We start from the raw sequence: 13,305 nt of genomic DNA, 5'->3' as shown, positions 1-13,305 counted from the left end.
GGCTGCGAACCAGCTTCTCCTTCAGCACCTTTCCAGGAGTGTCAGCAAGAGAGCACGCAGCTGTCAGATGACACACTCCTGCACTGCCAGCAGAAAAGGGACAAATTCCCTTGTGTTGTCTGTCGCTGAACCCCAGACTGAGCCAGAGAAACTACTCAGCAGATGATAAACACACAGCATCCTTGTTCACTGTAGAGTACTTTGACCAGGAGTTGTCTTCAGAAATCAGGAAGACGGAAAGACAGGAAACTACAGACAAGCAATCCTGTTCCAGCATGTTCCAGACAAACGGATGGAAAACTGTAACAAGGAACAGAATTAGCAGTCATAAAGAAGACACATTGGCTCAGATGTAATGCAGCTTTTACAAGACACATTGGCTCAGATGTAATGCAGCTTTTACAAGAAAAGCCATGCCTCACAAATCTATTTGAAGTTCTTCAAGTTCTCTGAAGCAAGTAGACAAGACGATCCAGGTGGTGAGTCCACTTGGAGTTCCACAATTGGTTTTGCAAAGTGTCTCTCAAAAGACTTCCAAAGAAGCTACGGCACCATGGGATAAAAGAGAAGATCCTCACTGATGGAAGCCATCTGAACATAGGAAAAAAATGCTAAGAGGATCCATCATCAGCTTACGGTTACAAACAGAATTCCACAGGAAAACATCTCCATGTATTTTCTCTGCTTTTCTGTACTTCTCTGGGCATCCACTACAGGTCACTTCTAGACACAGGGTACAGGGACTAGACCCTGTCTAAATAAATAGATAAATAAAAAAGATGAAAAAAAAATTTGCATACAATGAACACACAGGTCACTTCTAGACACAGGGTACAGGGGCTAGACCCTGTCTAAATAAAATAAATGGATAAATAAAAAAGATGAAAAAAAAATTGCATACAATGAACATCAACTTGCACACTAAAGCCCAGTTACAGTCTTGCCATACTCACGATGTGCCAGGCAGCCACAAGATCTAACAGTAGTAACTGCATTCTCATCTTACCCAAAGCAATGTCAAAGCATCCAGCTCTGATGATGAGCAACACTGGACCCTTTTTAACACCCAAGGAAAGTCATCTTAACAATCTGCTTTCTCAGAACAGGTTTATCTGCTTTAGGAGACGCCTAGGGATACTGAAATCTGCCAGCTTCTTTACACAACCCAGACAACGGTTAAGATAACATCAGTAGCTTTTAGGACACTAGATACTTCCTCAAGTCCAGGGAAGATAAAGGGAATATCGCATATTTAGGAAGGTATAAGGTTTTAGGACTTTGCTGACTTCACTTTGGCCATCAGATCAGTTGGAGCCTATTAGACAGGATCCAAACATAGAACAGGATACAAGTCTGTTAATAGTAAAAGAAAGGAAATTCTGAAGGAAACCATTTTGTGTGGATGAGTTTAAGGCAAGAGCTTAGGTTAGGGTTATATTTTAACAAAAAAGGCAAAAGAACTAAACAGATTTATAACCTATGAGGATATGGTTCCCCCCATTGTATACCTGCTGTAACCAAGGTGCACACAATGCCAAAATTGAAAGAGGTTACTGATATTCAGAGGGACTATTCATTTGTGTTGGATAAAACTGGAACATTTCCTACTACAGCATTATTATTTTTTTAATATGGCTATACTTCTGTAGATGAGCATTACATGAAACACTCAAAAGCTGTTCCCGGTCAGTCCATTGTAAATGTTATTGCAGAGAAGGAGCAGCTACACAGAAATGAGCAACAAAAGCAAGTGCAGAAAACCTTCTATACACAAAAGAAATTGCAAAGATAGAACTACTGCAGAGAAGGGTACGTAAAAGAACTGTACAAAATACAAACATACATTGCAATGATACACTGATGGCCTTATCTGCCATTCCATTTGCACTGTAAAGACTAAGGGAAGTAAGAGTACCCAAACCCACCACAATTTAAAGCCATAATATATTGAGCTATAAACTTAATCTGGATAGGAAAACCAGTATGGACCAGTAAGTAACTTAACAAAAACCAAACAGCAGTATTTAATGCTTGGTGATGCTCTTCATTGGTAAATATCAAAGCATTTGACAAAGAAATTGAGTACCATTACATTGGAACTGGATATACAGGACAGAGCCCAAGCTTAACGTGCCCCCTACATGCAAACCCAGGGGACCTAGCCAAGCATCTAATATATGACAGCATTATTGCAGTAAGTCCTCTTGCAGGCAGGAAAGGAAATATATTTGCTATTTCAGATTAGTCAACTTTGACACAGGGAGAAGTAGGACACGCCACAGATCTCCCCAAAAAACCACAACCAAGTGGCCTGGTCTCTACAGAGCTGTGTCACCAAAGCTACGGCGTGGTCAGCAGCGTGGAAAAAGTCACTTAGTAAGAAATCGCATCTATGGTAGAGCTTTGCCAGCACTGCTGTTATACTGTCAGAACAGTCCGTTTCTGGTGTAGCTTGGGTTGTTCAACGGACTGCTGTAAACAACTCCAGCAAATTAACTTCTACTGACACAATTCATATCTCCCGTAAGCCCGTCAGCCACAGCAGCAAAAGCGGCTCAGTTTTGGACAAGGCCTCTGTTCTTTGTGCATATACATTAAATAAAAAGAAAAAAAAAGGTGAATCTAAAATTTGCATTGCGAAGATGACAGCACAATCAAACATTAATAGATGTACATCTTCATAAACTTTGAACTGAAACCTTAAACACTCAATTTAATCACTAACTCAGGCAGAAATCCTCATTAAGGGAGAAAACGTAACTCATTTTAAAGAACTTGCAAGTGAAATTAGTGCTATGAAATGCTGATTTCAAAGTTATATTATGCAGCATATACAAGTTTTCATCATAAAACACTGATGTTTTCAAGATGCATGTCCCTACAGCATATTATTTTTAAAAGTTCACAGAAAGAGGGAACACAAAAATAATAGTAGAGCGCACACAGCAGAGGGTATTATCTTCCATGAGAAACACATTTCCCTTTTTTTTTTAAATTTGCCTTTCATCACTTAAAAAATGCAAAAACTATTCTGCTCATTATTGTACATAAGTGTTGAAGTGATGGTTGAGAAGACACTTTCATTACATACACTGCTATTTTCTGTATTTCATAATGTTATGGATAGATTAGTCTCATGGGTGAAATATTTTGTGCTTGTCCTCAGTCCAAAGGTGAATTAGTCTGGAAGCAGGATAAAATTCTACCAGGTCAGAGACAGAGCTGGAAGATCTGTACACAGGAACACCGAGTTCTGTGACGCCCCCACCAGTCTTTGTCCCCAGACTGTACCATATACAAACGTTGTCATCTCTCCAAATGCCACAGACTCAGTGAAATACACTGTTCCCACTTTGTGAATTGCCTTCCACTTCATCTATTTTTATCAAGTCCAAATAAACCTGCACTTGTAGCAGCTTTTCTGTTCACAACACAACAAGCACTGCATCAAATCGTAACTATTTACCAGTCACTGGCAGCATCTCATTTCCCCATCCACATTGAACATGTAATTAGCGCAGTTTTTGGAAGTCTTCAGACCAGAAACTTCTTTTTATTCTGTCCCTCTAAGCATTCATCAAAGCAGAGGAACAAGAAGCTCTCAAGCTTCAAAAAAAAACCTTAAATGACATGCTGTTGGTATCAGGACTGCCAGGGCTGCAGGCTTCGCTTGTCTGCCTCAGTGGGACAGTCAGTCCTCTAAATCTCTCTTACATGTTGAGGAATACAGTATGACACCTCCCTGTCCTCATCACTTTGCAAATCCTCTCTGCCCATGATAAATTCACAGCTGAATCTGGTTTTGCTCCTTCACAACTCACTGATTTAGTACTATGTGCAATGCAGCCCTGCTTTAGCATGCATTGATGCCCACCTCAAGGCACATTAGACCATAAGATCCATTCACTTCCAGCATGGTTCGTGGTACCAGAGAATGGAAATCCCCGACTGCTGAAACAAGAGATGGAAATGGTCTCAATCTGCAGACATTCAGCAACAGAATTAAAACCAGATTGCATTTGCTTTTCTGTAATCAATAATGGAGACCAGCTTTTAGGAGGGGGAAAAACAACCAAGCAAAAAAAAAGTCCACTCTCTAGAAGAGATACGCTATTGCCAATGATATTTGTAAAGATACTTTTGGACAGTCTATGAACTTTGCTTATGCTAAGATGACAGCATTTCATGGTGATTTTCACATAAATATAAGAAGATTTAGCTGGTATAGATCAATGAAATGCTGATTGTCTCATCACTACTCAAGCTTCTTTCTTCACTGCTTTTTGTGGGAATCTCACTTTTCAGTCTGTTAAGAAAGTCTACCTTGGAGTCACACATTTGTGTAAATGTTTGGGCATGGTCATACAAAACAGCATTATCAAATGTACACAGCATTGCATTGACAGTTCAGAAATCAAATGAAGTGCCGAGACATGACAGAATGTGTGTGTGAGTATAAATCTCCTGGTAACTTACCTTCTCTTCAGTTCAATAACAGTAAAGCATTTCAACATGTGATCCCAAAAGAGGGCTGAAAAACTGAAATGATACAACTTATATTTTTATCATCCATGAGTATTCTAAACAATGTCTAAGAAACCCATTGCAAGACCTGTCAATGCATTTACATTATTAGTACAGGGTGCAGGCATGAATGTACAAAATTTTGCAAGCACGGGCATGCTTGGTTCACAGACATCTATGCATACTCGCAAAATGCTGAATTTTATTCTGCTCTGGAAGTTTCTATGCAAAGAAACATCAAGAAACTTCCATCTGGATTTTTTTCTGAATTCCATTAAAAAGATCATCTGTGTATAATGCAGGAGGTATCTATACTGCACAAGCACATTGTTTGGCATGAAAAACACAAATGGTTTGTGAGTGAGAACAACCTGGCTGGTTCCCAGAGCCCCAATCCCAAACTGAGTTTGAAGGGCTCTCAGGGAAAATGAAGATTACTAACTTTAAATAAATAAATAAATATACTAAACACATTTACAGACAATTCTGTGACATTTCTATACTTGCTTTCAGACTATTACTACACAAGGAATAAAAGTTATCACTGTATAGAAAATACTGTCTCGTAAGTATAGCACAGGCAACTTTATGGTGACTCTGAGAACGATCTATTTCAACTCCTCACTTTGCACATATAAAAATGTTAGAGATGCCTGAAGCATAGTTTGCTGCATTCCAGTCAAATTGTTGTTCTCACTTCAATTTAATCACCTTCACAGCCACACTTACTGAGTGCTTCTATTCATAAATTGCATTTTAATAACCCACCTAATTGCCTCCTTTTCCCCAAGCAGATAAGCTTTTAAGACAACATCTTTGGTATCTTCTGCTGCTTGCAAAATTCATCTGAGTTCTGTCGGATGTTTCAATCTATCACTTCCTGCAAAAGGTGGCTGGAAGGGGGAAAGAGAAAAATTGAATACAGCCTGAGGAGTCTGAGTAAGTGTAATTGCAACTGAAGCAAGGCACAAAGCTCTATCAGCTTCACTTTAGCCACTTCTTAAAGTGTGACAAAACCTGCCTATAAAATAAATATTTGATTAAAAATTTTCATTACAATTGAAAGAGAGTATCAAAGGCTGGATTAAAAAAATGAAAGCTAAGCAAATCCTCTAAGAAATTGTGCAGGATTCATTTCTATACCATGTCTACATATTTCTATGGCGTCTCTCTGCATCTCTGTACAGTCTGTCTACAATAAACCTTAGCTGATTGTTGCACTAGAAATCCCTGGCGGGGGGGCAGGAGGGGGAAGGTTTTATCATTTTAAGACAAGTCACCGTTGTATCAGATTTTGGATACAAAGACATTGCTTATGAAGGGCACTATCCAAAAAAACGCCAAAACCCAACACGTTGTGAAGGGATCCAGAGATCCAGCACTTGGAATGCTGCTCAGACCCGTTCAGCGCTCTCTGAGGGAGGCACTTTGAGCACACAGAGCTTTCATCTTCCATGTTAAGTCACACTGTTGTTGGCAGGGCACACCTGTGCATCAGTTACACAAAAACTTCTCATCAGCAAACTGGGAAGAAGTATTATCTCCAGTATTATTTATCACAGAATATCAGTTCACAGAACTGTCCAGACAGTGATGTAGGAATGCCCTTGTTTTAAATACAGATTAATTCCTATTCCTGGTGCTCAGCACATGCTCCTGAATTCCTGCTGTTCACCAAAACGCGTAACAGAAAGTTCTCACTACCATAACTTCACAGTGAGGTAGAGGTGTAGCAGGCAAGTGTTTACCTCCTGATAATGGATCATTTTGTACTTTTATCCTCTCCAAGCCTAGAAGATATATGAAGGTATGAAGGAAAATAAAAAGTTTTAATACTCAAGAGATGTACTACACTACTGTTTTTATTGTTCTCTGGCATCAGCCCTTGGAAATGTCTGGAAGCCTCAATGCCTGCCTTCTCTGTAGCCCTCCCAGTCAGCGTACACACACAGCTCTCTGACAAGTTCACTACGCCTAACCCGAGGCTATGATGCCTCAATCAATCTGAAAGAGAAGAAAAAAGGACAACAAAAATGTTTAAGCACTCAAATTTGTATGTTCCGTGCAATATGAAAATGCTCAATACCATATTCTAATAAAAATATCTTGGCTGTGATATTATGTGTGATTACAATTAATTCCTAATTGCTTTTGGAGATAAGTATCTAGCATTTACACCATGTATGCATCATGTGAGCTTTATTATGATTAAGCTAGAGAGCAGGTTCCAAAAGCATACTGCAAAAGCTTCTCCTTGCTGACAGACTTGCTTCTATGCATGCACAAATTTGCCCTTCTCTTCATGAATATCAGCATATTATACAGACAAAATCCTTTTAGCATCAATATGCCAAAACAAAATTTACAAATCTAGGTGATTAAGCTCATTTTTCAAGGGCTCAGAAACTACAGAATACAACAGTACTATTTGTAATATTTTTCATCCTGATGCCAGAGTCAATTTTTTTTCTGTGCAAAAATCCAGTGCACTGACAATCCTGAAAGCATCCAACTCCATACTGTATAGAGTGAAAATACAACACCTATGAAGGGTTCCGAATGGACACTGTGACATTGTAGTTTCACTTTTTTTGGCATTTTTTTAAGTAGATTCCGTGAGGTCATCATATATTTTTGTTTCACTTTTTTCACCAGATTATAGAATCCTAGACTCAGAAGTGCCTAATGCAAAAGGACTGATTTAAGGGTTGTATTTAACAGGGAAGAAAAAAGAATAAGAAAAAAAAATCAATATATTCTATAGTATTTTTATTTTTGTGAAGAAAGCTTTCAATACGTCATGCCAAAGTCTGCAAAGTGGTTTAAGTTTTTATTGATAAAATGACATCTTAAATAACTTTCTGCACAATGTCTAGTTCTTTAGTGATAGGTTGACTATTTCTAAGATTTACTTTGAAGTATGGGGAAAAGAATTTGCCCATTTACAATTCGCAATCAACCTCAGAACTTCTGTTACTGTTTTTAGGTCCCTCCTCTTTTTCAAGTTTACCTGGAAAGAGAAATTGCTCAGAAAAGCATTAAAATATGCTTAAAATGAGACAAAGTAAAAAGAAAGCCTAACATTAAAACCATTTGTTAGACCCTTTTCAGAAAAAGGAGCAGAAGAGATGACTTCAAAAGGACCTTTAGAAGCAAGATTTCAACGCTGTTTTTCACTGCAACCATAATACACATCTGGAGCACTTGGGGGACACCGATGAATCCAAAGGAGGAATCAACAACATCATCTTGCTCAAATTCAGAAGATGTGTTTCATGTGCTTGATTCCATATGTTTTGAAGAAAACCATGATGATCAATGCCCAGAGTCCTAAAATAAATCCTCCAGGAGGATGCCAGTCCTTCTGTTTTGGTTTCTGAAAAAAAGACAACAAAAAGAGAAAAACAAAGAAGTCATACTTAGTTTTCACATTAAATGGGCACTGTATTTATTAAAGTGCAAAATAAAAAATCCTTGCAGTAGAGGAAAATACCAATAAACTGTATTTCTTCATAAAGTAGAAGCATCTTTCTTCTTGACGCGATGGAAAAGCTGATGGGAGGTGAGCTGCCACTCAAGCCGGGAGGTTAAGTACCACAAAAAGGCCACGAGAACTGCACCTGAGACACCACTTTGACAGCGCATCAGCGGTGTGGGACATGTTCAAACTTATTTGTTTGGACAGAATTTCTCGTATCTGGTCTCATGTTAATACACGAGAAAAATGCTGTGAGTCTGAAAAACAGTTCCTAGAAGTGAAAATGTAAAAGAGCAAAGACAGTGGTGTTCTTCCACTGCCTAGAATGTTTTCTACAGCTCCTTTTGTACTCAGAATTATGTGAATAAGCAGATATCTAACCACATAAGGAGCTAAGATTAGTTATTACAAGAATATAATAAAACAAAATAGGACTGGTTTTAATGTCAATCACATTTCCCAGGGGCCTCATTGAGTCTAACTGCCTTTGCTTAATGTAGAAATACCTTTCGCAATTCAAATACCTGTCCCTTCAACATTTTTTTCATCTTCAGTAAAAAGCAATGCACTGCCATTTAAGGCCTTTTCTATCTCACACGTAGCAGCAGGACAAGAAAGAACTTGTCTGTCCCCTTCCTCCTCATTTAAAAAAATTCAAGATACTCCAGTATTCAGTGAGAAATGGATTGTAGAAGATAAGAGCTGCTATGTGCCCCAAGATCTGTCTCTGAGGCTAAAAATAAGATGAAGTTATGTGAATGCAAAATTTTAGTTAGGAATATCATGACAAAAGTATCAGAATTATAGTATTTAGAAGTATAACTCAGTCCCTCATGCCTGTGCCTCCTCTTGCCCTCAGCAGGTATGTTTTACAGATCTTCCAGGCAGACAGAGATGATTTACTATCACAATAATAAATACTGAAGTGCTTGCTGAGTTTTTTATTCCTGCCTTGCTGAAAGATTGGCACGATTTTGTCCTTGTACAGAAGGAGACACAAAGGGCACTGAGAGTATTTTGGTTTTGTTGCATTTAAGTCAAATTTAAAATTCTCTTTCTGCCATATGAATAACTATTACAAAAGATGAGACTGTTTCAATTTCTGCAGGAATCAGCGTATGGAAGCGTGTTGTTCTCCGCTAAATGTACCAGGTGGCTGGTGAACTTCAGTGCAATAAGGAACAGTTTGCAGCGCCTGTTCTTTCACAGCAGCTTTCCTATCAACAAGGAAACAATGTTTGTTGATTGCTCAGCTCCCATTTTCAAAGCTACATAGTTTTAGCTTTAGGATTTTTCTTTAAGTACTGTGCTGGTAATTAGAATAATAACAAATAGCCACGTCACCCAAGACACCCAAAGAACTTGGCACTCTGAAATATTAATGATTTTACTCTGATGCAGGAACCACAGAACCAGCGTTATGATTAACATCAACAACAACAAAACCAAAGACACGAACAGAGATGCTGTCTGTACAAGCAATCCACCCCATTTCCTAAGAAGCACTCACCAGCTGCAGTGTACATGCTGTTGGTAATCTGCCACCTCGCTGATATTTGCAACCACATATCTCCATACAAACATCTCAGAAAATCAACTCTGCATGTTCCCAAAGGCTGGCAGCACACCTCGCTTCTGAAAGGACCAGCACACGACACTTCTCCACACAAAGGAACTTTCTTGTTTAAATCCTCCTAATTAACCCGTAACTTCGTATCCATATTGCAGTGCCTGTTTCATCAATCTCTTTGTACTATCAATCTTTCCCTTCTTGGATCTCAGTCAAATTCCTTACCACAAAGTGCCACCTGACCCTTCTAGACAAATTACTTCAATTTGCAGCCAGTGACACTAAAAGCCTCTCTCTCCTACTTTGTATAGAACACGTAATTTAATTTCTTTAAAGAATTTATATGAATAAATATTTATAAGGTGATCTATGAGTATGGTTTTACATTTTGTCATGCCATGTACTGAAGCCTCCACGGAAATCCACAAGGAAACAGAGGCCAGTGCAGCAGTGGTTCTGTGCTGGGAGATCAAGGACACACATACAGTCAGTTTAAAGCCGTGGGATGCAATGTTAAAACATGAAGGCATGACAAAAAATACATATGAGACAATACAAGAGCTACATACTTAGTCATCTTAAAAACAGATTATCTTAATGAGTAAGATTTACAGACCCAGAAACGGAAATCTACACGTAAGTATTAAACCACAATAAAAGGGCAAAGAGATGTAACTCTATTGTACATCTGTAAGTCAACAGCAAGGTTAATTGAGCACAAAAATATATGGAAATATGCCAGTATTTTCCACTGTGGGCAAACAGACATCAAAACCTTATGAATACCTGAAAAGGGATTACACAGATTGATGTTTAAACCTACAAAGTATACCTGTAAGAGCTGAAATATGTAATTTTCTTTAACTTGATCATAGATTCCCAAGAAAGTTTATCACTGAATTAAAAATCTAATTAGCTTTTGAATTGATAAGTTCATCCTTCTAAAATAATAACAAATATAACACAGAAAACTTCAGTAACAAATCTTTGTCCAATTGGCACGTCAGCTCAGCAGCACACAGCACTGAAGTTCCTTTACAGAAAGCTGCATTTTGCACCTGAGAATCACACCCATCTACACGTAAGATGGAATCACTGCTTCCATAAATTACATTAGCAAATTATACATCTAACACGGGCTAGCAGAGAGCTTTCAGCCAGCACTGTTGCAACAGCAGACCCAACGATTCTCTCCTTGTGGCACAGCTGTGTCAATACCACAGGCACTGCCAGTGTGCCTACATCAGCAAAGCAGCGCAGCGTCACTCCTAGCTGTCACAGCTATGCCAGCGGTCCTGTGTAACTAAGTCAGAGGCCAAGACAGGATGCCCTTCTATAAACGTACATGAGCCTCAACGGTATTGCTGCAGAAGCTGCTTTGACTATTTTGTGCAAGCAGGTGGGAAAAAGTCAGAGATCTCTCTTCTAATAGGAAAAGCTGTTTAAGTAAGAAAGAATCACTTCAATAGCAAATAAAAAAGTTTTATTTTTAGATCCACAAACTGGAAGAAGGTTTAGAAAAGATGGAATTTCCTCCTATGCTTACACCAGTCTGTGGCCATAAGCAATCCCTAGAAAAAACTGGTTCAGGGTCTTATTCCAGAAAGTTTATGTGAAAGTCAGTCACTTTTTGAAAGTCAGGCATTTTCTCACTTGCAAGAAAATGCTAAATGGACAAAAAAGATGTTAAGTGTTGCAATATTTTAATTTGCAATTAATTATGTATATTATGCCTAAATTGATGTGAGAATGTGTACTATTAAAAGACTACAGGTTGGGTACAGTACTTACAAATTATGCATAACTTTCTCACATTTGGGACTGATCCGGAGGTGCAGAGGCAATAGCTCCTTTGGCTCAATTTATTCTAAATGTCATTGTTGTACTACCTGCGTAAGAACTTAGTATACCAAGTACTTTCTTATGTAACAGACGTATTTAGGTTTTGTGATCTATGCCACAATACAGCCCCATTATAAATGCCCTCTTTATCCCTACAATAACAGCAGTAACACACAGGTGAAATGCACATGTAAGATGGTACAATGTGTCGTGAACAAATTCATTTAGCAGCTTAAGGGCTAGTCATCGCTGAATTGCTGGAGATTCCAAATTAAAAAGACAGGTAGCTAAGCAACAGCAACAGAAAACTTGTTCACAGGAGGCAGCTTGTATGCTCACTAGTTCTGGTAGACTCATTATCCTGTGGAACTTAAAAACAGTTAACAGAGTTGCTCCAAGTACTGTAATTAAGGAAAGGATAAAACAGTGTATTTTCAAACAGGATGGATCTGTAGGGACCCGAATGGAAAGTATGCAAGACTTTCAATGAAGGTGTTTCATAAAACATGCAATACTTTTTACTCCAATTAAAATTAGTTTTATGCAAAAAATAGTAAAAAAAAAAAGTATTAAATCTGAAGTGGTAATTAGATTAAGAATGGTTTAATTGTAAAACATTACATCAGAACAGAAATAAGATTTAAAACATGTATTAACATTTCAAATGCTAAACACTGTTAAATATCATTAAAATCCAACCTTACAGTCCTCTTCCAACAGAACTCCCTTTGCATAATGTCCTCAATAAGGACAAAAATATTGGTACAGAAGGCTTTGGGTTCAACTCAGAATCCCCACTGGGATGGTACCAGTAGAGAATGCAGTGCACACAGTATTATAGTCAGGAATGGAGTAATTCCCAAATGGAAAAGGGATAAGCAAACTACTCAGTCCCCTTCAGCATCTTATTCCAAACAAGGCTTTGAGAAGGTGGCAAAACCTTAAAAATTAATGTGCACCATCCTTGCTATGGTGGATGTTCTCCCCAACTCAAGGCAGGTGGTGTGGGTTTGTACCACGAGTGCAAAATATCCATATGTAACTGCACAAAAACAAAACATTAGATGTGCTGTATTCCAATGAGTCCATTAAAGTGGCAGCTATCGTATTTCAAATTAATCCCTGCTTAACTCTCTCTGGAGTTTCATGCAGAGTGCCCTAGACCCAGTTTTGGCCTATTTATTGCAGCACACGTGGTATAAAACATCACCCAGGATTTTGCTCATTCTCCATTCAAACGAATGTTTCTATTTCTTTTATTGCAATGCTAAAGGTTTTCTTTCTTGTTTCTCACAATACCTAATTTTATGTTAGGGTCTGTGTTAAAGACCAGTATTGAAACCTGAAAAAAGAAAGATCCGCATTTCGAAACAGGTCTTTGAAATCCAAGGCCAACCTCAGATCCCAAACTGAAATAACCTGCCTGCTTCTTGTCTCAGAAGAAACCCACTGATCTCAAACGGAAGGACAAGGAAACTCCTTGGAAAAGCCAAATTCGACTGCAGTGCCCCGTGCCAATAGCACATTATATATTCCCTAGAGGCACTCCATAACAATTCTGGTTTACTTACAATTTAAAATTTTAAACTGGGTAATCCTCTCAATTCTTATGACAATGCACACACCAAAGTTTAATTTCAGAATGAATTTATATGTATCACATGCAAATCAACAACATTAATTATGTCCTCAAAGCTTTTAGTGGAAGTATGCAGTTCTAATTTGGCAGTTTACAGTTTTGATTTGGGGTCCTTGCAGGGGGTTGCGTGAAATCAAATAATTCCAGCCACCTAGTAATAGTTTAGTCCTCTCTTGTGCCCACAGCAAGATGAAAGTCATAAGAGAACTCCAACACAAATGGTGCCTGTTAATCTGCAAAACAATTTAAAAG

The sequence above is a fragment of the Pterocles gutturalis genome, unplaced genomic scaffold, assembly GCF_000699245.1.
Source record: "Pterocles gutturalis isolate BGI_N339 unplaced genomic scaffold, ASM69924v1 scaffold7334, whole genome shotgun sequence".
Classification (NCBI taxonomy): domain Eukaryota; kingdom Metazoa; phylum Chordata; class Aves; order Pterocliformes; family Pteroclidae; genus Pterocles; species Pterocles gutturalis.
Note: the sequence above shows the minus strand (reverse complement) of the source record.